Below are 26,443 nucleotides of genomic sequence, written 5' to 3'. Positions count from 1 at the left end.
AAATGGCCACCAAGAGTTGACATGACCTCGCGAGACTTCAACTCTTGGCGGCCATTTTGACTCGGCGCTGAGGATCAGCAACAGAAAGGATGCATGCAGGGCAGCGCTCTGGGCAGGAAAGAGGGGGCTCTTTCCTGTCCCAAAGAGGTCACTAGACCACCAGGGTAGTAGTAAGGAAAGGGGAGGGGGGTGACGGGAGGGGGAGTGACGGGTGTGTGACAGGGGGGAGGGGAAAATGTGACAGGGGCGGAGCGATGGTGTGAAAGGGGGCGGGGTGTGTGGTGGGGCGGGGCATGTGTCCTCCTTTTGGGGGGACAAAATATGGTAACCCTAGTTACAGGTAGATAATGGAGATTTAGGAATGGACGGGATGTGCTCGATGTATTCCTGGCTGGAAGATTGATTAGGGTGTCATGTATCCTGGGGCTTCTCCATAAAGAATTTTGTGGACAGGGTGCAGGTTTTGAAGTTAATTCGTTCCTTTATTGGGAGCCAGTGCAATTTCTCTCGAAGGGGCTTGGGACTTTCAAATTTGGATTTACCAAAGATTAGTCTTGCTGCTGTGTTTTGGGCAGTCTGAAGTTTCTTTACAAGTTGTTCTTTGCATTCCATTACAGTAGTCTAGGTGACTTAATACCAGGCTGCTGCGGTAGCCTGGTAATCGTTTGGATTGGCGCACTGCAAGCCCTACTGCCACGCGCCAACCCTTTAGTAAAAGGGCACCTCACTGTCAAGAGATCGGGCAGTAATTTCTCCACAAATGCTGAGAAGCACACATTCCGCTGGATCCTATATAGCGTTCTAGAGTTACGCGTGATTTTGTACATAAATCTAGGCATATTTTTAACTACACACGTAGATAAATTGCTTTAACTTGATAAGTGTTGTTAACAGCTGTTAACAAGCAATAACGAGCACTAATTGGTAAAAAATTAGAATTTGAGCGTGCATTGCTAAGCGTATTATCGTGGGCATAGTTTGACAGTTTCATTTGGGGGCAAAGGGTGGGGCGTGTTTTCTCTCCCGCTGCTGCCACCACCACCACAGCACTGGAGTCTTCCAGTGGCGCCCAGTATCACCCTCCCCCGTCTTCCAATCCCCCGAGCCACCAGCAGCCTCAGCGAAAGCAGCACGCACGCTGCTTTAGACCTGCCCCGAAGGCCCTTCTTTCTCCTACAGCTTCCCACTGCACAGGAACAGGAAGTTAAGGAGAAAGAATGGCTTCCAGGGGCAGGTCTAAAGTAGCATGCGTGCTGCTTTCTCACAGAGGCTGCCGGCAGCTCGGGGATTGGAGAATGGGGTGGCAGCTCATTTGGGGGGCACTGCCCCTCCTCGCCCCCAAACTACGCCCATGCGTATTATGTAATGTACAGCGCCTAAATTCTAACACGTGCAGGCAAAAATGGGCATGGTTAGGGGCATTTTGTGGCCGTTCCAAAAATCTATGCGCATTTTTTAAAAATATGGGCCAGTCTAAGTAAATCTATCCGAGATATTTAGAATACGCTTATTATGTAGTTCATGCGACTGAATCTACACACATCCATTTACGCCAACGAAAAGCTGGTGTAAATCCCTGCGCGTAAATTTACGTGTGGTATTTAGAATACACTTAGGCGTAATTGCCTAGCGCATGTTCATTTTAATCACCATATATAGAATCAGGCCCATTGGGGAGAATTCAGTAATTGATGTCCAAAGTTAGACTCCGGGAAGTATTTTGCAAAGACAGCAATGTACGGAGCACCTTTTGGGCGCTAAATTTACACCTGCTAAGACCTGCTATGTTCCTGGGGCCCAACTTAGATGCGGAAATTGCGTTACTCTATACCATTTCACCTAAATTCCTTGACTGCCCCTGACCCTCCCTTGCCCCACCCCTTTTTGAAATGTGCACCATAAAATTTAGGTGTGCTGCATCAATTAAGAATTAACATCTGCTAAATCAATTAGTCATCGGAAAATTTCGAAACGCATTTAGGAAATAAACTGAAAATAATGACTTCAGAATGAACCAAGGAACTCTTTTATCAAACCACACTAGCGGTTCCCAGTGCAGTAATGCCGACAAAGCCCGTTTACTTTCGATGAGCTTCGTTGGCATTGCTGCGCAGGAACCGCTAGTGCAGCTTGATAAAAGAGTCCCTAAAATGTTTTTCTTTTATGTCCCTATTAATTACCAAGAAATTAATACAGTTACCAAACCCCCTGCTAGCCACGCTAGCGGCACTCTGAACGGGCTGTGTCAGCGTTGTCCTACAGTAGCAGCTAGCAAGGCTTTGTAAACAGGGGTGAGTCCTTACCATTTCTGTGACACAAGGGAGCATTGATCTTAGTAATTCACCTGTCAATGACCATAAGAGGGTGGGGGAAGGTGGATAAAATTAAGTTGGAGATGTGTATGAAGACACAGCATGTTATTGTCTAATGAAACTGTGAGACCCCGGGCGAGGGTTATGGGGTGGCCCTGGTAATAATTCAGCCAGACAAGGTATATAAATGTGAAAATAAAGGTTTTATTCACCTGAGCCCTATGACCTGTAACCTCACAGGCCAGGAACGTTTTAAAAGATAGTTCAAGACTACGTTTTTTTTTTTTTTTTGACTATTTTTCTGAAACTCCTTTTAGTGAAACTGAGCAAATTGGGGGGGGGTCCTGGTCCCTGTGGCCCCACCTAGTCAGTGGATTAGGAAGGGGGGCGGTGGGGTGGTCCGCCCCGGGTGCACGCCGCTGGGGGGGTGTTTAAATTGTACAGCGCTGCGTAACCCTAGTAGCGCTTTAGAAATGTTAGTTAGTAGTAGTAGTAGTAGTAAGTAGTGTCGGCTCCGCTGGTTCCCGCTCTCTGTGCCCAGAACAGGTTACTTCTGTTCTGGGGCAGAGAGAGCAGGGAACCAGCGGAGCTGACGCAGCTCCCAGCGACGACGTGCACTCAGGGCGGAGCGCCAGTGGTAAGAATGCGCTCTGAGGGGGGGTGCGCGCACCGAGGGGGAATGCGCCGTGCTGCACTTGGGGGGGTGCGCAGCGGCGACCCGCCCCGGGTGTCAGCCGCCCTCGCTACGCCACTGGATTTAATTAACGTGGAGCAGCATTTTAGAAAGGACCTCCAACTCCGAATACAGACGTCCAAGTCAGTAGGTCACGAATGGCTGTATCCTTTCTAAAATGCATGTGAGATGGACATCTTTGCTCTGGAAACTTCCAGCACGAACATCCATTTGACAAACTGAGGGGGCCTTTCACCAAGCTGCAGAAAAAAGGCCCTGCATTGGCGACGGGGGCCATTTTTCCTGTGCGCCAGGGCCTATGGCTATGCGGTAAAGAACGCTTTACCTCGTGGCTACGCGACGGGGAGCCCTTACCGCCACCCACTGAGGTGGTGATAAGGGCACCCGCACTAACCCAGCGGTAACCAGGCAGTACGCGGTGATGCCTGATGACCACCGGGTTACCGCCGCGCAAGCCATTTCCGGGGGGTTTCTTTTTCCCCCAGAAATGGCATATGCTCGGGTGCTACTACTACCTGCGGTTGCGTTGGGCTGGCGGCAGTCCCGATAGAGCAAGCGGTAAGCCCGCATTGAACTTATCGCCGCTCTGTAAAAGGGCCCCTGAAATGTCCAAATTATGAACCAGGGAAAACAGGAACATGGACATCTGTGTGGGAGCAGAGGAACATCCTTCTTATAAAGTAGCCCCACAGCTAGAGCAGAGAGGTAGCCTAATGGTTAGAGCAGTAGAGTGAATACCAAGAATCTGAAGTGGAATTTGAACCCTAGTTCCTTGGTGCTCACTCTACTGCTCTCTCTCTCTCTCTATATATATATATATATATATATATATATATATATATATATATAGGCCCGTTTCTGACACATATGAAACGGGTGCTAGCAAGGTTTTCGTTGGATTGTTGTCCACGCGAGGCACCTGCCGCCACGTGATGCTGCCCCGCCGCCATCCCACCCTACCGTTTTGTAGTTTTGCTGGCGGGGGACCCGAAATCCCGCCAGCAGAATTACTCTGGTGTGTGCTGTTGCTGATTCCGATGTGATCTTCTGCATTGGTAGCCTGTGCAGGGCAGGCTTCTGTGCGTCTGACGTCGTGCACGTGCAGGACGTCAGACGCACAGAAGCCCTGCCTGCACAGGCTTAGTAATGCTGAAGATCATGCCGGAGTCAGAAGACAGGACTTGTTCTTGCGGGGTTTCGGGTTCCCCGGCGGCAAAGCTACGCGTCGGTGGGTGGGTGGGTAGGTGGGGTTGGTTTTTGCTTTGCTTTTTTGTTCCTTGTTTTCATGGGTGGGTTGGTGGAGGGGCGGCGCGTGGGGTGGGTGTTGGACATCCGCGTGTTTCCCTACTCCTCCCCCTGCTTGTTTTGCAATTTTTTCTTTGTCACCCTAACGTTCTTTGGCCAAGTTTCTGAAGTCACAGCACAACGTTAAAGGGTTCGTTTGTCGTCATGACGTTTGATGCGAGGGCGGGGCACAAAGCCATAGTGGATGGCTTCACCACCATGAAGTTACGAACCTTTATCGTTGTCCTTTGAGTTCAGAACCTTTGTCCTCAGAACGTTGAGGGTGCGTTTTATTATAGTAATATATATATATATATAACCAGCTACTAAGTAGTAAATTTAAACAAATCGGATAAAATATTTCTTCACTCAACAAGTAATTAAACTCTGGAATTTGTTGCCAGAGAATGTGGTAAAAGCAATTAGCTTAGCAGGGTTTAAAAAAGGTTTGGCTAATTCCATAAGCCATTATTTAAGATGGATTTGGGTTATCAATAGAAATCAAACAAAATAAACAAAATCAAACAAAATAAAACCCTGTCAGACTGTCATAGTAATGCTTGAATGTTTTCACTTATATACACTGTCAGCTAGCACATTTGCTTATTTCCGATCTGAGGAAGAAGGGCAACCTTCGAAAGCTAATCAAGAAATGTATTAAGTTATGTCCAATAAAAAGGTATCATCTTATTTTCTTTTCCATGTTTTATTTTGTTTGATTTCTATTGATAACCTTAAGAGTGGACTAACACGGCTACCACACTCCTCTACTTAAGATGGATTTGGGAAAATCCACTGCTCGTGTCTAGGATAAACAGTATAAAATCTATTTTACTGTTCTGGGATCTTGCCAGATACTTGTGACCTTTATGGCCACCATTAGAAACGTGACACTGGACCTTCGGTTTTTTTTTTTTGTCCCAGTACAAGGACACTTATGTTTCTTGGCTAAAGTGCGAGTTGAATCTGGGTCCCTTGGGTTTTAGTGCACTACACTAACCATTAGGCTACCTGTTAAGAATGCCCATAGTGCCCTCAGGGGTCATGGAGCCTCTTCCCCCCCCCCCCCCCCCTTAACTGGTTTCACATTCAGAGGAGAAGAAGGGGGACAGTAACCACTGGTGGATTAGGACATGTTCTGCCTTAATCCTTGCAATGGAAGCTGCTCAATTAGAGCACCTCTCTGTAACCTGAATCTGACAAGTACCAAGTCTACATCGCAAGGGGTCTGGGTTTTGTGGTGCAGTGAGGGAAGTAAGCTAGTAAAAAGATCATAGGGACTGGGGAGGTATAAGTAAAAGAATTAGAGTAGGGAGCCAGGTTGTAAGTGAGGTGACTGGAGGTGCGGGTGGATTAAATGAGGGGAGGGGACTGGAGGGGGAATTGTAGGACAGAGGAGAGAGTGAATGAGGAAAGCATGGGGTGGTACTTCTTGACCTCACACCCTCCCAAACAGGCAAAGAGCTGGCCATGCTTTGGAATTTCAAGCCCCCTCCCTGCCCCCCCCAACTGAGGAGGCTAAAGAGATTGGCAGTGAAGCTAGTTTGCCCCCATTTCCAAGTCAAGGGAGAGAATCTGATGATTTCAGCTAGAAACTAAGTTCTGTGCTCTGCAGGTTAAGGAGGGTGGAAATTTGCTGGGAAGGGAAAATTACTGATCATCCATGGGGGATGTAGGGTCACCAAGATTGATGGTTGAACATCAGAGGCTCTAGGACCACTAGGTAAATCATGGGGGGGGGGGGGGGGGGGCTGTAAAGGGAGGATGAAGTTACCAGGGCAAAGGAGGAGGAAGGTAGGGAAGAAGGACCCCATCCTCTTTACCTCCCTTCTCCCTCTTACCCCCGTAATTCTTCTTTCCCATCCCATCCTAAGGAGCTTAGCCGAGATTGGATGGCATAGCCGGTGGCGGGAGGCAGGGATAGTGCTGGGCAGACTTATACGGTCTGTGCCAGAAACCTGTGGTGGGAGGCGGGGCTGGTGGTTAGGAGGCGGGGATAGTGCTGGGCAGACTTACACGTCTGTGCCCTGAAAAGGACAGGTACGAATCAAGGTAAGGTATACACAAAAAAGTAGCACATATGAGTTATCGAGTTGGGCAGACTGGATGGACCGTGCAGGTCTTTTCTGCCATCATCATCTACTTGTCAATTCTCAACCCTAAGTCATCCTTCAGACGTCAGCGTTCAGTGAGTCCAAGGAGGAAGATGTGAATAATGTGATGTTGCTGAGTGCGTGCATGTGCCAAAGCTTCAAGAATGAGACACAGATGTGGAGCTCTCTGTTCAGGTAGCCATGTAGAAGAAGGGTGACGTCTTCACCTGCCACCGGGCCAGGACTTCCGCTAAGTAAATTTTTGCATCCCACTTAGATGCTGATGTTAACAAGTCATTGAAGAACAGAAGCCTTTCTCCTAAGATTAGCATTCTAATGTTCTCTTAATTTTTATGACGTTAATTTTTAATTAAAAATAGCTTATGCTCTGCTCTGGTACCCTGGCGTTCTGTACTGTTTACTCAGCAGCATGTGTTGAAAGGTTTGCCACTATTTATCAAGGAGCTGGCTCTTGCTTATCAGATAGGCATTCAGGGCTGTGGAATAGTGCAGAATTTAATTTATGGTGCTGGTTTGCTTGTTTGATCTCTTTTATCAACCGATGTGGTCCATCTTGAACAAATTCTAGGGAGGCATCTTTCATTTATCTCCATCTGCTCCTTAGACCAAAGTGAAAACAAAGAGGCTGCATTCCCCAGTAAAATTATTTAGACACGGTCCATTAGTTTACTTTCAAACTAACAATTTGGACCTCCCACGGAGCCATGTTAAATATGTTTCCTTTTCTTTTGCAGATAAACTGTCTATAGGTTCCAAAACTTCGGAGTAAACAGAGCTGTCTATGCTGATAGAAACATGGCGACACAACATGAGGACACAATGTCAGCAAGAGGATATTACAGGAACAACAGTCACGAGCCCCGGACGGCTTGATTTATTAAGGTGTGGTAGCCTAGGAGAGGCCAGAAAAAAAGACTTAATCATTTTTTTTGTTTATCTAATATGATCTATCAGGGGCCCTTTTACTAAGGCGTGACGAAAAATGGCCTGCGCTGGTGTAGGCGTGTGATTTGAACACGCACAGGTCCATTTTTCAGCACACCTGCAAAAAAGGGCCTTTTTTTTGTGGCCGGAAATGGGCGTGGCGGCAAAATTAAAACCAGCCAGCGTCCGTTTTCGGCATGAGACCTTACAACCCCCACTGACTTAGCGGTAAGGTCTCAGGCGTTAACCGGGGTGGTAATTGTCAGCGTGCGTACACTACTGATTACTGGCCTCATGGAGTTTAAGGGGGGGTTTGGACAGATTCCTGAAGGAAAGTCCATTGAACATTATTAAAAAATTATTTTTTTTTTGAGGGGGGGGGGGGGGGGTTGCCGGGTTCTTGAAGCCTGGATTGGCCGCTGTCGGAGACAAAATGCTGGGCTTCATGGACCCTTGGTCTTTTCCCAGTATGGCGGTGCTTATGTGCTTATATCGCGTGGTAGAAAAGTTTTACTGCGTGTTTTGTACGCGCATTAAAAATGGAAATTACCATCCGGGGCAAGCAGTAGCCAGGCAGTAGTTCCGATTTGACGCGCATTGTACTTGCGTAGTAAAAGGGCCCCTTAGTGACATGAACAGGGAACTATTTGCCTATCCGGAAGGGTCATGGTGGCACAAAGAAACTTAAAATGGTCTAATTTGCAAATGATTTAGAACTCATAAGCTGTAACATCAGTCAACATTGTTAACTCATTTTTTATAAACACTCCTACACCCTCTTAACGTTTCTCCAGTATTTTTAATTGCTCCCCTATTGCAGGGTTTTACGTAGTCATTGGGGTAGGAAGCTTCATTTCAGTAGTGATAAGGCTTGTTGTATTACAGTGTAACTCTAGGTTAAGTAAGCGCATCAGATGGGTTGCATAAATATATATTATGGACTGGTCTATTTATTTATTTAAATTATTTGTTTGTTACATTTTCCCACCTATTTGCAGGCTCATGTGGCTTGTATAGTACCCGAGAGGCTTTGAAGTCTCCAGTGAACAAATACAACGTAATGTTGTGATAGGATAGAGTTCATGTAGCACTGTCACATTATGGAGTTGTACAATGGAAGAGTTGAGTTATGTCCATTACGTACTTGAGTTTTGTTGTGTAGCAGAATTCAGGCATTTAGTTGAGTCGGTAGTGTATGCCTTTGGAACAGGTTAGTCTTTAGTGATTTCCGGAAGTTTAGGTAGTTGTATGTTGTTTTCAAGGCTTTGGTATGCATTCCATAATTGCGTGCTTATGTAGGAGAAACTGGATGCATAGATTGGTATTTAAGACCTTTGCAGCTTGGGTAGTAAAGATTAGAAATGTTCGTGTTGATTCGGATGTGTTTTTGGTTGGTAAGTCGATCAGGTCTGACATGTATCCCGGGGCTTCACCGTAGATGATTTTGTGAACCAGGGTGCAGATTTTTGAACAGCAATGCGTTCTTTGATTGGGAGCCAGTGTATCTTTTCGCGGAGGGGTTTTGCGCTTTCAAATTGCGTTTTCCCCAAATATAAGCCTAGCTGCCGTGTTTTGTGCGGTCTGAAGTTTCTTATAACCCACACAATCTAAAAATCCCATTAGCCCCCTCACACCAGATCCATCAGTTACACGACTAGAAACTTGTCCATTGAGATGTGCTAGAATGGCATATTCATCCATTCAATCATCTATTATTGTGTTACCAAATGTGTTGGCCTTACTAATTTTGATTTGTATTTCACTGTCTTTCTCTCTGTCCTATCCCGGTGGATGGTAGTGTACCTCCGCTGCTATGCTATTCCCTATCAGTCATGGAAATGCAGGTCTTTTATGCTGTTTGATTTTATGTGATCTTATGTGATCTTTTTATGCGATCTTTACCAAGCACCACCCCTGTACAAAAATAACATACATAGTAACATAGTAGATGACGGCAGAAAAAGACCTGCACGGTCCATCCAGTCTACCCAACAAGATAACTCATATGTGCTACTTTTTCTGTATACCCTACTTTGATTTGTACCTGTGCTCTTCAGGGCACAGACCGTATAAGTCTGCCCAGCACTATCCCCCGCCTCCCAACCACCAGCCCCGCCTCCCAACCACTGGCTCTGGCACAGACCGTATAAGTCTGCCCAGCTCTATCCTCGCCTCCCAAACACCAGCCCCGCCTCACAACCACCGGCTCTGGCACAGACCGTACAAGTCTGCCCAGCACTATCCTCGCCTCCCAACCACCAGTCCCGCTTCCCACCACCGGCTCTGGCACAGACCGTATAAGTCTTCCCAGCACTATCCCCGCCTCCCTACCACCAGCCCCGCCTCCCAGATCTTGACTAAGCTCATTCTATCAATTTGTGTAATTTGTACCCTGGAATCACGGTGCTCCATTCATTATCCTTTGTTTGCCGGGACTCTTTGATGCTCGTAAATGTAATATCATCCCTATTTCCCGAATGGACTCCTCTGTACATTGTGGGCTTGGAAAGATATTTTCTTGTTATATTTAATGTGGAATATGTCTCTGTTACTTTATTCTTGAAGGTCGTTCTGGATTGAGTATGAGTTAAACAGCATATAATGTACAAACTTAAAAACAAGGGAATCCTTTTGGTCTGAGCTTAGCTATTGTACAAAAGCAGAGACAGTTTGAGTGTTGAGTCCTGGATTTACATCATTGTCTCACTGGAAAAGAATTTTCCAGCATTCTTTCCTTCACCATAGTGTAATGATACCTTGTACTTTGACTTGATTCCTTAAGGTTAGTGCTGTAAATATTTGAATATTTGGTCTCATTTCTCCCCTTTTCTTCCGAGGAGAACATGTCTTGCTCCTGTCTTTCCATATAAGCTTTTTGTCCATTTATAGTTACTCTGTCTTATCAAATGAAAACAAAAATATGGTGACCAGAATAATATAATACTCAGCATTAATCTAGTTATTAGAAAATATAATGATTTTTTTTTCTGAAAAACATACACTTCATCAATCTAAGGGGCCCTTTTACAAAGCTGCAGCAAAAAAAAAGAGGCTTTTCTATGCCCTTATGCGAGTCTTTCCTGCACGCTAAGGTCACTTCTTAATGTGGCCGGAAAATGCAAGCGCGTCTTTTGTGCGCGCCGGGCCCGTTTTTTACCACGTCTTAGAAAAAGGGCCTCTTTTTAAGGGGCGGAAAATGGACATGCGCAAAATAAAAATCAAGGCGTGTCCATTCTCGGCCTGAGACCTAACCGTCACCCATTGACTTAGCGGTAAGGTCTTATGCACTACCCGGCAGGTAGGAACGCAGCGCACGCACACTGCCATCTCCTGCCGAGTAAGCGCCACATGGTAGAAAATATTTTTTACCACGTCTTTTCGGCATGCGCCAAATTCAGAATTACCACCCCCGGCTACCACATCCCTTAATGTCCATGTGCTAATATTATCATTAGCGTGAGGCCATTAACAAAATGAGACTACTAGTCCTTACCACCAGGGCTGCCGAGATGGGGGGGACAGGGGGGACAAAATTCCCGAGCCTCCAAGGGGGGCCCGGTGCCGGGGTCAGGCCACCGGCGCCGCAGTCCCTGATCTCACCTGCCTGCCCTCCTTGGCTCTGAGCCCCCTGCATTCGAAGCGGCAGCCACAGATCGCCTTCCTTCGGGCCTTTCCTCCCTGTGTCCTGCCTCGTGGAAACCAAAGTTATGTCAGACGAGGGGCGGGACACAGGGAGGGAAGGCCAGAAGAGAGGTGATCTATGACTGCCGCTTGAATGCAGGGGGCCCGGAGCCATGAGGCAGGCAAGTGAGACCGGGGACTGCAGCAGCGGGGGGGGGGGGGGGGGAGCGGCAGGGGGAGCGACGGGGGGCGGCAGCAGCGGGGGGGAGCGACGGAGGGCGGCAGGGGGAGCAGACGGAGGGCGACAGCGGCGGCGGAGGGGGGGCGGTCTTGCCCCGGGCTTGGCCTAGTCTCTCGGCAGCTCCGCTTACCACCCATCTATTTTGTAGGCAGTGAGAGATCACATGCTAATCCTACACTAGCCAGTTAGCGTGCAGCAATGCCAATGCACTGATTAGTACAGAAATGCCCACACTCTATCCCCAGACATACCCCTCAGCTAAAAAAATTGAAAAAAGTTTTAGTGCATGGGTAGCATGCGCATATTTTGCAGCTTACCACAGGAGCCGCAGTGTGCTCCGTGGTACGCCATTTTATGCTGTGGTAAACACGTGTTAACGCTTACAGCATCTCTGTAAAAGGGCCTCTGAAGGTCCTCTCAGCCCAACCTCTTGGTTTTTGACAATTCGGGTCACAAGAAGACTCAATCCGTATGGTTCATACCCTGAGACGAATGGTGGCTTTCCAAATCCTACATGGCTCATAATGGTTTATAGACTTTTCCTCCAGGAACTTGTCTGAATATTTTTAAACCCTGCTATGCTAATTGCTTTGATCGCATCTTCCGACAAAACAATTCTCAGCTTATTTGTAAATGAGTAAAAAAATGAGTGGTGGTAAGGGCTCCCCCCTCCCCCCCCAAAATGGCCATGTGGGAAGTGCTTCACTTGCCGCACGGCCATTTCTAGAAACAAAAAGACCTTCCTTTTACCCGCTACAGTAAAAGGAAGCATCGGCGCGCGTCAAAAGCACACACCGATGCCAGTCAATGCCCCCCTTTTGCCACAGCTTAATAAAAGGACCCCTATGTAAATATTATACCATGGCTTGTTCAAGGTGGAAACACAAAAGAGTAAAACCTTTCTTCCCAAGGGAAATATTCCGTTGCCTGGTACAATCAATGGTGCTAAGCCACCTAGATTACTGCAATGCCATCTATGCCGGATGCAAAGAACAAATCATTAAGAAACTCCAAACTGCCCAAAACACAGCAGCCAGACTCATATTTGGAAATACGAAAGCGCCAAACCCCTAAGAGAAAAACTACACTGGCTCCCACTTAAAGAACGTATTGCGTTCAAAATTTGCACCCTGGTTCATAAAATTATTCACGGCGAGGCCCCGGTCTACATGTCAGACCTCATAGACCTATCAACCAGGAACACAAAAAGGTCAGTACGCACATTCCTGAATCTCCGCTACCCCAGCTGCAAAGGACTAAAATATTAATCAACATATGCATCCAGCTTCTCCTACATAAGCACACAACTATGGAATGCACTACCAAACGTCATGAAGACAATGCACGACCTAACAAACTTCCGGAAATTACTAAAAACCAACCTGTTCAAAAAGGCATACCACAATGATCTACCCTAAATACCAGATAACAAAACTTATACCAGAACTGGGCAAAACCAAACTCTCTATACCTGACTGCTTCATTTACTTTGTCACTAATGAACTTTAACGCAATAATTTCTCATTCCGGAAATGAATTCTCTGTACTTGACTCCTTAATTTACTCTGTCACTTATGAACTTTAATGCAATACCTCCTTGTATTTCTCATTCTGGAAATGGCGATCGCCATTACGGCATAATGTAAGCCACATTGAGTCTGCAAATAGGTGGGAAAATGTGGGATACAAATGCAACAAATCCTACTATAACAAAACGCACCCTCAACGTTCTGAAGACACTGACGTCACTGCAGCCACTCAGACACCGGTTCGTAAGTTCATGGTGGTGAAGCCACAACACTCACCGTGTCTCCATGCCCTGCCCTCGCGTCACACGTGATGACGTCGAGGGTGGAACAAGTACACAACAACGCAAATGAATGAACGGGGAAGAGTAGGGAAACACGCGGAGCGTGTTTCCCTACTCCTCCTCCTCCTCCTCCTACTTAACATTTCTAGAGCGCTACTAGGGTTACGCAGCGCTGTACAATTTAACGAATAAGGACGGTCCCTGCTCAAAAGAGCTTACAATCTAAAGGACGAAATGTCAAGTTGGGGTAGTTGAGATTTCCTGAGAAGAGGTGTAATGATTAGGTGCCGAAGGCGACATTGAAGAGGTGGGCTTTGAGCAATGATTTGAAGATGGGTAGGGAGGGGGCCCGGCGTATGGGCTCAGGGAGTTTGTTCCAAGCGTGAGGTGAGGCAGAAAGGGCGAAGCCTAGAGTTGGCAGTGGTGGAGAAGGGTACTGAGAGGAGGGATTTGTCTTGAGAGCGGAGGTTACGGGTAGGGACGTAAGGGGAGATGAGGGTAGAGAGGTAGGGAGGGGCTGCAGATCGAGTGCATTTGTAGGTTAATAGGAGAAGCTTGAACTGTAATTCGTATCTGATCGGAAGCCAGTGAAGTGACTTGAGGAGAGGGGTAATATGAGTATATCGGTTAAGGCGGAAGATAAGACGTGCGGCAGAGTTCTGAATGGACTGAAGGGGGGATAGATGGCTAAGTGGGAGGCCGGTGAGGAGTAGGTTGCAGTAGTCAAGGCGAGAGATAATGAGAGAAACGCTGCACACAGCCTAACAAAAGCAAGCCGCCAAGGACGTGCCCATCACCCGCCCCTTTCGCGCCATTGCCCCACCCCGTTCACTCTACCGCCCCGCCCCCGGTCGCCCCCTCTTCCCCCATCACCTTCCCTCCCCCCTGTCACCTCCCCTCCCCTTACGCTACTATCCCTGGTGGTGTAGAGGTACCTGCCGAGAGTTGAAGCAGACTCGTGAGACTTCAACTCGCGGCGGCCATTTTGAAACTCCGAGAGCCAGACTAGCACAGGATGCCGCAGGGCAGCTATCAGCAGCGCTACGGGCAGGAAACAGGGGGCTCTTTCTTTCCTGCCCCGGTAGAACAGGTACCTCTACACCACCAGGGATAGTAGCGTAAGGGGAGGGGAAGGGAGTCCCGTGCCCGCTAGCGCCCGTTTCATTTCAGGCAGAAACAGGCCTTTTTAACTAGTAAATAAATAATAAATAAATAAATAAATAAAGGTCTACAAAATCCTGAGTAGTATAGAACAAGTAGAAGGGAATCAATTTTGTACAAAGACTAGGCGACACTCAAGGAAGTTACATGGAAATACTTTTAAAACAAATAGGAGAAATATTTTTTTTCACTCAACAAAATAGTTAAGCTCTGGAACTCATTCCTGAAGGACGTGGTAACAGTGGTTAGTGTATCTAGGTTTAAAAAAAAAAGGTTTGGACAAGTTCCTGGAGGAAAAGCTCATAGTCTGGTATTGAGACAGACATGTGGAAGCCACTGTTTGTCCTTGGATTGGTATCATGGAATGTTGCTACTATTTGGGTTTCTGCCAGTAACTTGCGACATGGATTGGTCACTGTTGGAGACAGGATACTGGGCTAGATGGACCATTGGTCTGACCCAGTATGGCTACTCTTATGTACTTTTGTTCTTATGACCTAAAACAAATCACTTAACCCTCCATTGCCCCTTAGATTGCAACCCACTAGGGACAGAGAAAGTACCTTAATATAATAAACGTTAACTGGTTTGATTGTACCACGGAAAGACGGTATATCAAATCCCATTACCCTTACCCCTCCCCCAAACTTTGATGCAGCAAAATCAGTCTAATGTACAATCAAACATATAAACGGCGAGTGACCGTACTCACTCGCAAATGCGCAGTAGAGACTTCCTTCTCTGTCCTGCCCCCGCATCAATACGTGATGACGGGGGGCGGGACAGAGAGGGAAACTGCGCGAAGGGGAGGGAACCGCCGAGGTCGCCACCGCTCCCCCTCCCCCTGAGGTCGCCGCCACTGGTACCCCCCCCCCCCGGAGTCGCCGCTGCCGCCACCCCTCCACCCGGCCCGTCTCTTCGCTATTCAACTTACATCTCCGCAGCAGGCAGATCAGCTGAGCTGCCGTTGGCCTTCCTTCCCTGCCTGTGTCCCGCCCTCACCGACGTTACGTCACACGAGGGCGGGACACAGGCAGAGGAGGAAGGCCGACAGGAGCTCAGCTGATCTGCCTGCTGCGGAGATGTAAGTTGAATAGTGAAGAGACGGGCCGGTGGAGGGGTGGCGGTGACTCGGGGGGGGGGGGGTACCGGCAGCGGCGAACTCGGGGGGAGGGGCCAGCGGCAACCAACTAGCCCATTTTAACGGGCTCAACAGCTAGTAACTGATAAATTTGCTTATGTACAGTCCATTTCTGTGCATTAAAATGTTCAAAACAGAGCGGGACTTGGGGATGATTGTGTCTGATGACCTTAAGGTGGCCAAGCAGGTAGAAAAGGTGATGACCAAAACCAGAAGGATACTTGAGTGCATAAGGAAAGGGATGACCAGCAGGTAAAAAAGAGGTGATAGTGCCCTTGTATAAGTCTCTGGTGAGACCCCATTTAGAGTACTGCGTGCAATTCTGGAGACCGCACTTACAGAACGATATAAACAGGATAGAGTCGGTCAAGAGGGCAGCTACAAAATTAGTAAGCGGTCTTCGTCATAAAAGATATGGGAACAGGTTTATGAGCCTCAAGATGTATACGCTGGAAGAGAGGAGGGAGAGAGAGAGAGGGGATATGATAGAGAATTTAAATACCTCAGTCGCGTCAATATATTTTTCAAATGAAGGAAAACTCTGGAAGGAGGGGGCATACAATGAAGTTAAGAGGAAATAGACTTAGGAGGAATCTAAGAAACTTTTCCTTCACCGAAAGGGTGGTGGATGCATGGATTGGCCTCCCAGTGGTCATGGAGACCAAGACTGTGTCAGAATTTAAGAACGTGTGGGACAGGCACGTGGGATACAACCACCCTATGAAAGAGATCAGACCGCGGACACAAAAATCTTATATAGATATCAGAGTCTTACTGGTCAGACCTTGGTGGAAGCCTTGGTTTCTGAGGGTAATTCCCACGTTTTCGTTATTGTTGTATGTTTACTCTATACAACCCTTTGGGATTGGGATTGGCTGTTTTTCAGCTTTTGTTGTATCAGATTACGAAATTAAGATTAACAGCCCGTACTGTTATTTGCACGTGGGATCCCTTAGGAAAGGAAGTTAGTGGTTACTGAGGATGGGCAGACCGGATGGGCCATTTGGCCCTTATCTGCCGTCATGTCTCTCATTTTTATTTTATTAATATGAATGTAAACCGTCCTCATTAATGTCGGTCTACTGCAGGGTATATTTCCCCTTCAGCTGCACATGCTTTTAATACGTCTCAGTTTCTTTCCAATTCGACATTATACTGCAAGGGCAGCCCCATCCTCTCCATTGTGCATTGAAAGGGCAGTGCTGGCTTTGTAGCATCCTGCATACAACCATTAGCTTTAGATCCTATAAATCAACCTGATGGTCATCGGCAAAAAGGAAGTAGGGAGAAAAGGATCTGGAGATGTATAAATCAAGGTTAATATACGGTCTCTCAGACTCCAGAAAATATTTGTGGATATTGTCTCCGGGCCAAGAAACCTGCAGTTAGTGATGTGACGTCTGGGACCACCTCAGAGTTGACGATTAAGCCCCAGGTCCTAAACGACCTTCTCCCCAGCCCGCCCTAACCAGTTACAAATAAAGAGCCTACAGTTTCTCCCACTCCACAGTTCCATAATGATGGAAAGTCCTCAGTATCTGTCAATGCCACTGGAGTGCTTTTTTATGACTTTCCTGCATTCTGTGGCAAAAATTCTAGGTTTGACATGTGCAGACGGAGGCCTCTTTACTGCCTGTAACATTTTTGTTCCTGGGACCCCGGGGAAGAGTACTGAGAAAAAATCACACACAGCTTATGCGATTTCTAGTTAACAGCCATAAATAAAGTTACGGTTTAACTTGGCATCTCGGCTTGCACATAGCATACCCGACCCTCAAATGAGAGGAGAATTGCTGGTTCCATCACTCAGCAAATGAACCTTTGAGGACATATGGAACAGAATGCATAATGCCTCTTATAACTTTTTTTTTGTAGACTTAACCCTTTGCATGACCTGTGAAGCTGTCGTCTAATGGCACGTCCTAGGGCATTTATCCCGCTCGGGGGTATGACTTTAAAGGGCCTTTTCCCTATTCTACGCCTCTGAGAACGTTGGTCTTACGTCAGGCCTAAGTCTAGATATCTGCTCACAGGCAGAATAACGACATGCATTATTTTCAAAGTCGTTAAAAAGAAAAGATCAAATCAACTATTTGCTTATAGCTATCAGATTACGCTTACTTTCCTTGAAGGTAAAACGACTCATAAAAGCGGGCTATAACGCTTGTCGCTGCACTTGGAACCTAAGGGGACTAAGATTCAGGACAATTCTGAAAGCCACTGACGCAGATTAAAAATTACTTTATGGATGGAAAGAGGCATTTATAAACTCGATAATTAAATATGGGGTCTATTTTATACAGATTTTCCCTGTGTAAAGTCGGTTTTACAAAATTGTGGGGCCTCGGGTACACCTGAAAAGCAGACTCAGGGAAAGACTGTCCACTTTTATGCAATGTGCAATCAGGGGCGTAGCCAGACACCCAATTTTGGGTGGGCCTGGGCCCAAGATGGGCGAGCAGAAGAACTCCGCCTTGTCCCACAAGTGATATGGTCTCGCCCTCTCTCGCCTGCATGCCATATGGTCTCTCAAACACCCTCCCCCCCCCCTCACATACCTTTTAAATAGTAGATTTTCATTGGCAGTGAGCAGCAACTAGTACACACTGCTCATGTTGGCCCCACCGCATGTATCGGTTGCTCATCGCTGCAGGTGAAGATCTGCTATTTACAAGGTATGCAGTTGTTGAGAGTTTTCGGCTGGTGGGGCTTGGGATCCCTGCCAGCCACATCATAGGTGTGCTGCTACTGAGTGGGCCTGAGCTCAAAGTGGGTGGGCCTGGGCCCACCCGGGCCCACCCTTGGCTACGCCACTGATGTGCATGTAGATCATTTCCAAGGACACTGTGTGGATGGAGCATTTGTGTCTTTTGTATAAAACACATGAGTACACAAGTAGAATAGTATACACGTTACCCCTTTTTTTGCAGCGGGTGTAAATTGAGGCATGGGTGCGTTCGTGCTACAGGAGATGCATCTTGGGACCTATTTTGCAAAGGTACAAATGGGATCTGTTACTAAACTGTGGTAAAATTTGCAGTTAATACAGCTTAACGAGGGACTTTAGCTCCCTGGTAACTGCAAATTTTAACATGACAGGCATTGAAGGCATTCCCACTATTTTGTATTGCAGGCCATGCACTTAGGGCCAGATTCTATATAAGGCACCTAAAAAAATCATAAGAACATAAGAATAGCCATACTGGGCCAGAACAATGGTCCATCGAGTACAGTGTCCTGCTTCCTGCAGTGGCCAATCCAGGTCACAAGTACCTGGCAGAAACCCAATTAGTAGCAACATTCCATTCTAGCAATCCCAGGGCAAGCAGTGACTTCCCTCATGTCCATGTCAATAACAGACTATGGACTTTTCCTCCAGGAACTTGTCCAAACCTTTTTAAACCGAGATACACTAACCGCTTTTATCTTTCAGCAAAGAGTTTCAGACCACTGATAATTTTAGGAGCAGCCCTCTAAACTAACCCCATCTTTTTTAATACCTTTTCAAAGGTATATCTTCAGAATTGTAAACAGTACTTCAAATGAGGTCTCTCCAGAGACTTCTAGAGAGGCATTATCACCCCCTTTTTTCTTGCCAGAACATAAGAATAGCCATACTGGTTCAGACCAATGGTCCATTCACCCCAGCATCCCACCCCCAACAGCAGCCAATCCAGGTCACAAGCTACCCCTATGTCTACCTCAACAACAGACTACGGACTTTTCCTCCAGGAACTTTCCAAACCTTTTAAAAACCTAAATATGCTGACCACGGTTACCACATCCTCCAGCAGCGAATTCCAGAGCTTAACTACTATTTGAGTTAAAAAATATTTCCTCCTATTTGTTTTACCATTCCGTGGTAAACATTTCCGCCTATAAGTGGCGCCTAGATTCAGGCGCGGTATATAGAATACGCTTAGTTGATATCTCAGTACCTAAAAGGTGGCGTAAAGCCCTGTGCATAGATTTACATGCATTGGGTCATATTCTATAACGATGCGCGTAAATTTGGGAATGACCATTTCCCCGCCCACATTCTAATTATTGCCAATTAGTGGTCATTATTGATTGTTAGGTGCTGTTATCAATGCTGATCAGCTTGTTAAGCCAATTAAGATATGTTTGTTGTTATAGAATACGCCTGGATTTTGGCCACAGATCCCTAGGTGCACTACAGAGAATCCGGGGGTTAATGCCTCCTATTTAGGAGACGGTCCTGCATTAACTGTGTCACCGTGTGGTAAGTACAGTGTGTTAACTGCCAAATGCCCACAGTTAGCATGACATAAACTGGGCATTAGCCCCCGGAATCTACATATGGCAACTAAAGTTATGCAAGCAATTTTGACTGCATGGCCAAATTGCACACGTAGCTTAATTGATTAACAAGCCGATCAGCGCTGGCAATTGCCCACTAGCAAGCAATTGTCAGCACTAATTTTTTTTTTGTTACATTTGTACCCCGCGCTTTCCCACTCATGGCAGGCTCAATGCGGCGGGCAATGGAGGGTTAAGTGACTTGCCCAGAGTCACAAGGAGCTGCCTGTGCCGGGAATCAAACTCAGTTCTTCAGGACCAAAGTCCACCACCCTAACCACTAGGCCACTCCTCCACTAATTGGCACTAATTAGAATTTACGCGCACACCTTGTTAAGTATATTCTATAAAGCGATGCACGGATCTCAAAAGGGGTGTGGCCATGGGAGGGGCATGGGCGGGTCATGAGCATTTCTAAAATTTACACGCAATGTTATAGAATAAGCCTAATCCACCCCTAAGTTAGTCGTGGGCATTTACACCAGGTTTTAGTTGGAGTAAATAACCAGGGACTACATTTTAATCATGCTACACATATTCTATAAACTGCGCCTAACTTTAGGCAAGGTTTATAGAATAGGACTATGCAAGTGGTTTTTTGGTGCCAAGTTTTTAAGCGCAATGTCCCGGATTCCATATAGCACGCCTAGAGAATCTGGGCTGAAATACATGCAGCACGCATGTAACTTAATTGGATTAACAAGCCAATCAGCGTTGTTAACCGCATTTAACCAGCAATAATGAGCACTAATTGTCAATAATTAGAATTTACACGCACAACTCGCTAAGTGTATTCGGTAACGCACTGTGTCTAACTTCCAACATGTGCAGACAAAAAAGGGCGTGGCTATAGGAGGGGAAACAGGCGTTTTGTGGGCGTTTCAAAATTTACTTATGGATTATGGCCCTCCGCGCCTAAATCTACGTGCTGGGATTTACGCCATGTTTTCATTGGTGTAAATGTAGGCAGGTAGTTTTCGGCAGAGGAATCAACTCAGCGTATTCTATATATCGCACCTAAATCTAGACGCCGCTTATAGAATTCGCTTAGGTGGAAATGTTGTCTGCGCTGATCTTTTCTGCATCATATATAGAATCCAGTCCTAAGTGCTTAAAATGGTTTAGTTAAAAGGCCCCACGGAGGGGCATTTTTGAAAGAAACGTCTATGTTTGGATTTGGACATCTTTATAAATCGTCCAAATCCGGGGGACGGGGAAAACCGTATTTTCAAAACAGATGGATGCCCATCTTTTGTTCGAAAATACCATCAAAGACGTCCAAATCCAAGTACGTCCTTAAATTTGGATGTCTTTGACTTTCGGCGATTATCTATACCAAAGACTTCCATGTCAAAGACGTCCAAATGCAAGCCATTTGGACGTGGGAGGAGCCAGCATTTCTAGTGCAGTGGTCCCCATGACATGCCAGGACACCAACCGGGCACCCTAGGGGGCACTGCAGTGGAGTTCATAAAATGCTCCCAGGAACATGGCTCCCTTACCCTTGTGTGCTGAGACCCCCAAAACCCACTCCCCACAACTGTACACCACTACCATAGCCCTTACGGGTAAAGGGGGGCACCTACATGTGGGTACAGTAGGTTTGTGGTGGGTTTTGGAGAGCTCGCTATTTTCTCCACAAATGTAAAAGGTAGAGGGGGGTATGAGCCTGGGTCCGCTTGTCTGAAGTGCACCGCAGTACCCACTAAAACTGCTCCTGGGACCTTCATGCGCTGTCATGGACCTGAGTATGACATCTGAGGCTGGCACGAAATATTTTTAATGATGTTTTTTGAGGGTGGGAGAGGGTTAGTGACCACTGGGGGAATAACAGGAGGTCATCCCCAATGCCATCCATTGTCCATCTGGTCATTTCGGGCACATTTTGTGCCTTATTCATAAAAAAACCCACGTCTGGGTGAAAACGTCCAAGTTTTACTTTAGGACGTCCTTGCTTTTTTCATTATGGCTCAAAGACGTCCAAGTGTTAGGCACGCCCAAGTCCTATCTTCGCTACGCCTCCGACATGCCCCCTTGAAATTTGGACATCCTTGTGACGGACTGCAGTTTCGATTATACCAATATGGACGTCTCTGGGAGATGGACGCCCATCTTCCGAATTATGTCGAAAGATGGACGTCCTTCTCTTTCGAAAATGAACCTGATAGTCAACTTTTTGGACTTTTCATCCAGATTCCCTGTAATTACATTTTCCCCATGTGCAGAAAGTTACATTCAGCCTATAGGGGTCCTTTTTCAACGCAGCAGGAAGCCCAACGCAGGCTTACCACTAACTAAAATGGAAGCGCCACTGGGCTACCGCAGCAGCCATTTCCAAGCGCTACAAAAATATTTTTGTAGTGCTGGTGGTAATTGGGCAGTGCCGCATGCTGCCTGGTTAAGGTCAGGTTAGCGCGGAAGCCCTTACCGCCACCTTATTGGGTGGCGGTAAGTGCTCCCCCCAGAATTGGCCGTGTGGCAAGTGCTTCGCTTGCCGCATGGACATTTCATCAAAAAAAGAAAGACCTGCCTTTTACCCACTGCGTCAACATAGTAACATAGTTGATGACGGCAGAGAACGACCTGTACGGTCCATCCAGTCTGCCCAACAAGATAAACTCATATGTGCCACTTTCTGTGTATACCTGACCTTGATTTAGAAGTCTGCCCAGAACTAGCTCCGCCTCCCACCACCGGCTCTGCCACCCAATCTCCGCTAAGCTTCTGAGGATCCCTTCCTTCTGAACAGGATTCCTTTATGTTTTCCCACGCATTTTTGAATTCCGTTACCGTTTTAATCTCCACCACCAATGCACTAAAGGGGGGCCTCGGTGCACGTCAAAAAACCCCTTTTGCTGGAGCTTCGAAAAAGACCTTTTTACACTTTAAAGTTTACCCAGGCTTGAGAGAGGGTTTCCCAGTGCAGGATTAGGTAGAGATTTGCATTTGTAAATATACTTTGTACAATAGCTTTAGGTCCCATCAACAAAAAGGATATACAAGGAAACAGATTTATGCACATAAATTGACCCAAGAAATTTGCTTATGGTAAAGACCAGGTATAAAATGTTGAATACATCCTGTGGTAATATTCAAAATGGAAGTAGATGCATTCTTTAGTTTTGAAAACTCACTAGAGGCTACACAGGAACAAATGCTTCTGTTACTATTTGCACATCTATTCAGCTATGAAATTACCCCCTTAGAGATTAATGTTATGAAAGCACAGAAATTGCACGGATCAATAACCGTGCCAACGCACGCATTTAACAAACTAACCACAACTCTAGAGCTATGGTTTAATTTAATTTCAACGAAACATTTCTAGCCCTCCTTTACCATAGAAAGTTCAAAGCTAGTTACGAAGAAGAGTCGTCCGTCGCAGATAAATGATCATCATTACATAATTTGGAAAGTACATCAGGACACAAATCAGCTAAAAGTTACATCAATAAACGGGAAAAAAATATATATCGGAGTTGAGAATCAAGGACCTAACGGAAAAATAAGAACCCCTGAAATAAAACATTTTGAACAATCTCCTAAATCTCATGGACTGCCAAACACAGTGAAGGGTGTACGTATGTAGCTGTATGTTTGCCTGCTACTTTGAAAGTGGGCACCCCTGTACTTGATACACCAGAGATTAGGACATTGTTTTCAAACCCTGCCGAGTGCTGAGAAGTTATATATTTACATTTCACAGGGACTCCTGAAGCAGGTCTCTGTGGCCCGAAACACGATTCATGTTCAGTCCATTGCATACTTTAAATCAGGGGCGTAGCCAGACCTCGGCGGGAGGGGGGTCCAGAGCCCAAGGGGGGGGGCACATTTTAGCCTGCCTCCCCCAGCCACCAACCCCCCCCCCCTCATCGCTGACTCTCTCCCCGCCACTTTTGGACCCCCCCCGCCATCGCTGCTGAACCTCCCCCATCGCCGCCAGGTACCTTTGCTGGCGGGGATCCCCAACCTCCACCAGCCGTAGTGTTCTTCAGTGCCAGTCTCTGGCGCGTTCGCTGATCTGCGCTGTGAGTTCTGATTGATGTCCTGCATGCACGTTCCGTCAGGACTCACAGCGCAGATCAGCGAATGCGCCGGAGAACGGCGTTGAAGAAGTCTAAGGCTGGCGAGAGTTGTGGACCTCCCGCCAGGAAAGGAACCTGGCAGTAGAGGGGGGGGGGGTCAAAAGCGGTGGGGGGGATCGAATGTAGAGGGGGCCAGGGCTAAATCTGTGGGGGCCCATGCCCCCACCTAGCTACGCCCCTGCTTTAAATAGAACTTCTGATGTGAACTCTTTGAGTCTGTTGGCCGTTTCATTTTAAATCATCTTTGGTGTCACCTTCGCTGCGTTTGGCTGCTTCTATTGACCTGTGCGAGGGTCCTTTGTTCTTCTGGCCTTTATCTGCCGTCATATACTATGTTACTATGGCGTTCATTTTCAAAGCAACTCAAAATGGCCAAAAAACCCATCTACTTGAAAATTATAACGTCATATACATCACTGTAATTTCCACAACTGTAAATTGTAAGCCTCTTTGAACCGAAACTTGCTTTTGGATAATAGTGAGATACAAGAACGAATAGATACATAAAACCCCATCTACCTCCAAATCCCAATTTTTGAAAGGCAGAATCTGGACGTCCTACACTGCAGTTCAGCCAAATAGCAAGGGGGTTTGTTGTGGGCATGTTTTGGGTGAGATTAGGGATGTCCCAAATTTAGGTCATCCAACAGCGATAATAGAATGGAAAGAAATGTCCAAATCAAAAAAAAAAGAAGGGTGTAATTAGACCTATTTCAATCAAGTCCAGGGTATAAAAAAGGTGCCCTGATTGAACAGCTGACCACTGGAGGGATTAAGGCATGACCATTCCTTATTACCCCAAAGGTAACTGACCCCCCTCCCTCACCCCTGAAAATGACACCAGAAAGGGAAACAATGGCTCCCTGACAACATCGGACATTTTGGGCATTCTGAACATAACAGCAAAGGCCTGAAGGGTAGCCTAGTGGCCAATGCAGTGGACTGCAAACCAGGGGACCAGGTTCAAATTCCACTTCAACTCTGTCTTTGTAACCTTTCATTGTGAGCCCTCCAGAAACAGAAATATTCCTACCGCACCTATAAAAGACACCTGGAAGCCTGAGGCCTACTGAGGTGGTGTACAGTCAGGTATTTCCCTGGGTCTGGAGGACTTGCCATTTAAAATAGCAGAGTTGAAGTGGGACCTGAACCTGGGTGCCCTGGATTAAAGTCCACTGCACCAGGGGCGTAGCCAGACACCCAATTTTGGATGGGCCTGAGCCCAAAATGGGTGGGCATGACAACCCTGCCCCCTGCCGCCCCCAACATTTCTCCCTCCCCCCAGACAATCTGGGGGGTCACTTAACTCTACTCCCCTGCCCTCCTGTTACCTTTAAATTATTTAGGGTCTTCACCAGCAGCGAACAGCAACTCATTTCTCTTTGCTTGCACCGGCTCTGAGCCTTCCCTCTAATGCAACTTCCTGGTCCCACAAACAGGAAGTTGCATCAAAGGGAAGGCTCGGGGCCGGTGTGTTGCTGCTTGCTGCCGGTGAAGAACTAAAGGATTTAAAGGTAAAAAGGGGAAGGGTCAAGGGAGTGGAGTTAAGTGATCCCACACGATCTCCTAGAGGAAGAAATGCCAGGAATCTTCAGCTGGCAGGTCTTGGGGATCCCCGCCAACCGCATCACTACTGTACTTCTGCTGGGTGGGCCTGAGTCCAAAGTGGCTGGGCCTTTGCCCACCCGGGCCCACCCATGGCTACGCCACTGCACTGACCACTAGGCTCCCCCTCTGCAGAGATGGCTGTGGGGCCACTTTTGTACAAATGCTGCCAGATAGATGTCCTTTGTCTCTGGTTTTTTGGCATTCACAATTTCAATTTTTTTGTTTTTTTCAAAATGGCTGTTCGTTTTCGACGTTCTCTCACAGTTTTGAACCCCAAGGTTTTTCCTGTTTGAAAATGGCTGTGAAATGGGCATTTATGGGAATGTTATGAGCAGGACGTCCCAATTCTGACTTGGATCTGCTTTCAAAAATGCCCTCTATGCTCAGCGTTCTGCAGTAGTTTGCCTGTCAGCATGTGCTAAACCGTGCATTAACTATTTTTGAAAAATATCTTTTGGAGGGGGCGTGTCATGCAGTGGCGCTCCTAGAGGGGCTGACACCCGGGGCAGATCGCCGATGCGCCCGCCCCCCCGGGCGCAGCGCGAACCCCCCCCCCCCCCCAGCGAAAGGACACCCCCCACCCCAGTGAAAGAACCCCCCCGGGTGCACATCGCTGGGGGGGGGGGGGGGGAGGGTGCTGCGCGCCAGTCAGCGTCGTTCGTTTCCATGCTCCCTCTGCCCCGGAACAGGTTACTTCCTGTTCCGGGGCAGAGGGAGCATGGAAACGAACGACGCTGACCGGCACGCGGCACCCCCCCAGCGGCGTGCACCCAGAGCGGACTGCCCCCACCGCCCCCCCCCCTTGGTACACCACTGGTGTCATGAAAGGAGAATGAGTGTAGAAGCGTTAACAAGATAGCGTGTTTGGATTACCGAATGCTGAGGAGTTACATTTTTTTTGTATAATGCATGCTAATGTGAATATTAGCAAATGATCTAAACAAAAAATAAATGGAAAAATAGCTAAGGTACTGCCATGTTAGAAATGAGCTTAGTATATGGGAAGGTCCTGTGTTAAGATGCACTAAGTCCATTTCCTAATGGGGTCTAGTAAAGGGGTCCTTTTGTGTAACGACAAGCTTTCATTGGGACATCTAGCTTTTAAAGATCATTAAGAGGGGCATAATC

The sequence above is a fragment of the Microcaecilia unicolor genome, chromosome 2, assembly GCF_901765095.1.
Source record: "Microcaecilia unicolor chromosome 2, aMicUni1.1, whole genome shotgun sequence".
In the NCBI taxonomy this organism is placed as follows: Eukaryota; Metazoa; Chordata; class Amphibia; order Gymnophiona; family Siphonopidae; genus Microcaecilia; species Microcaecilia unicolor.
This window is presented reverse-complemented; position numbering follows the sequence as displayed.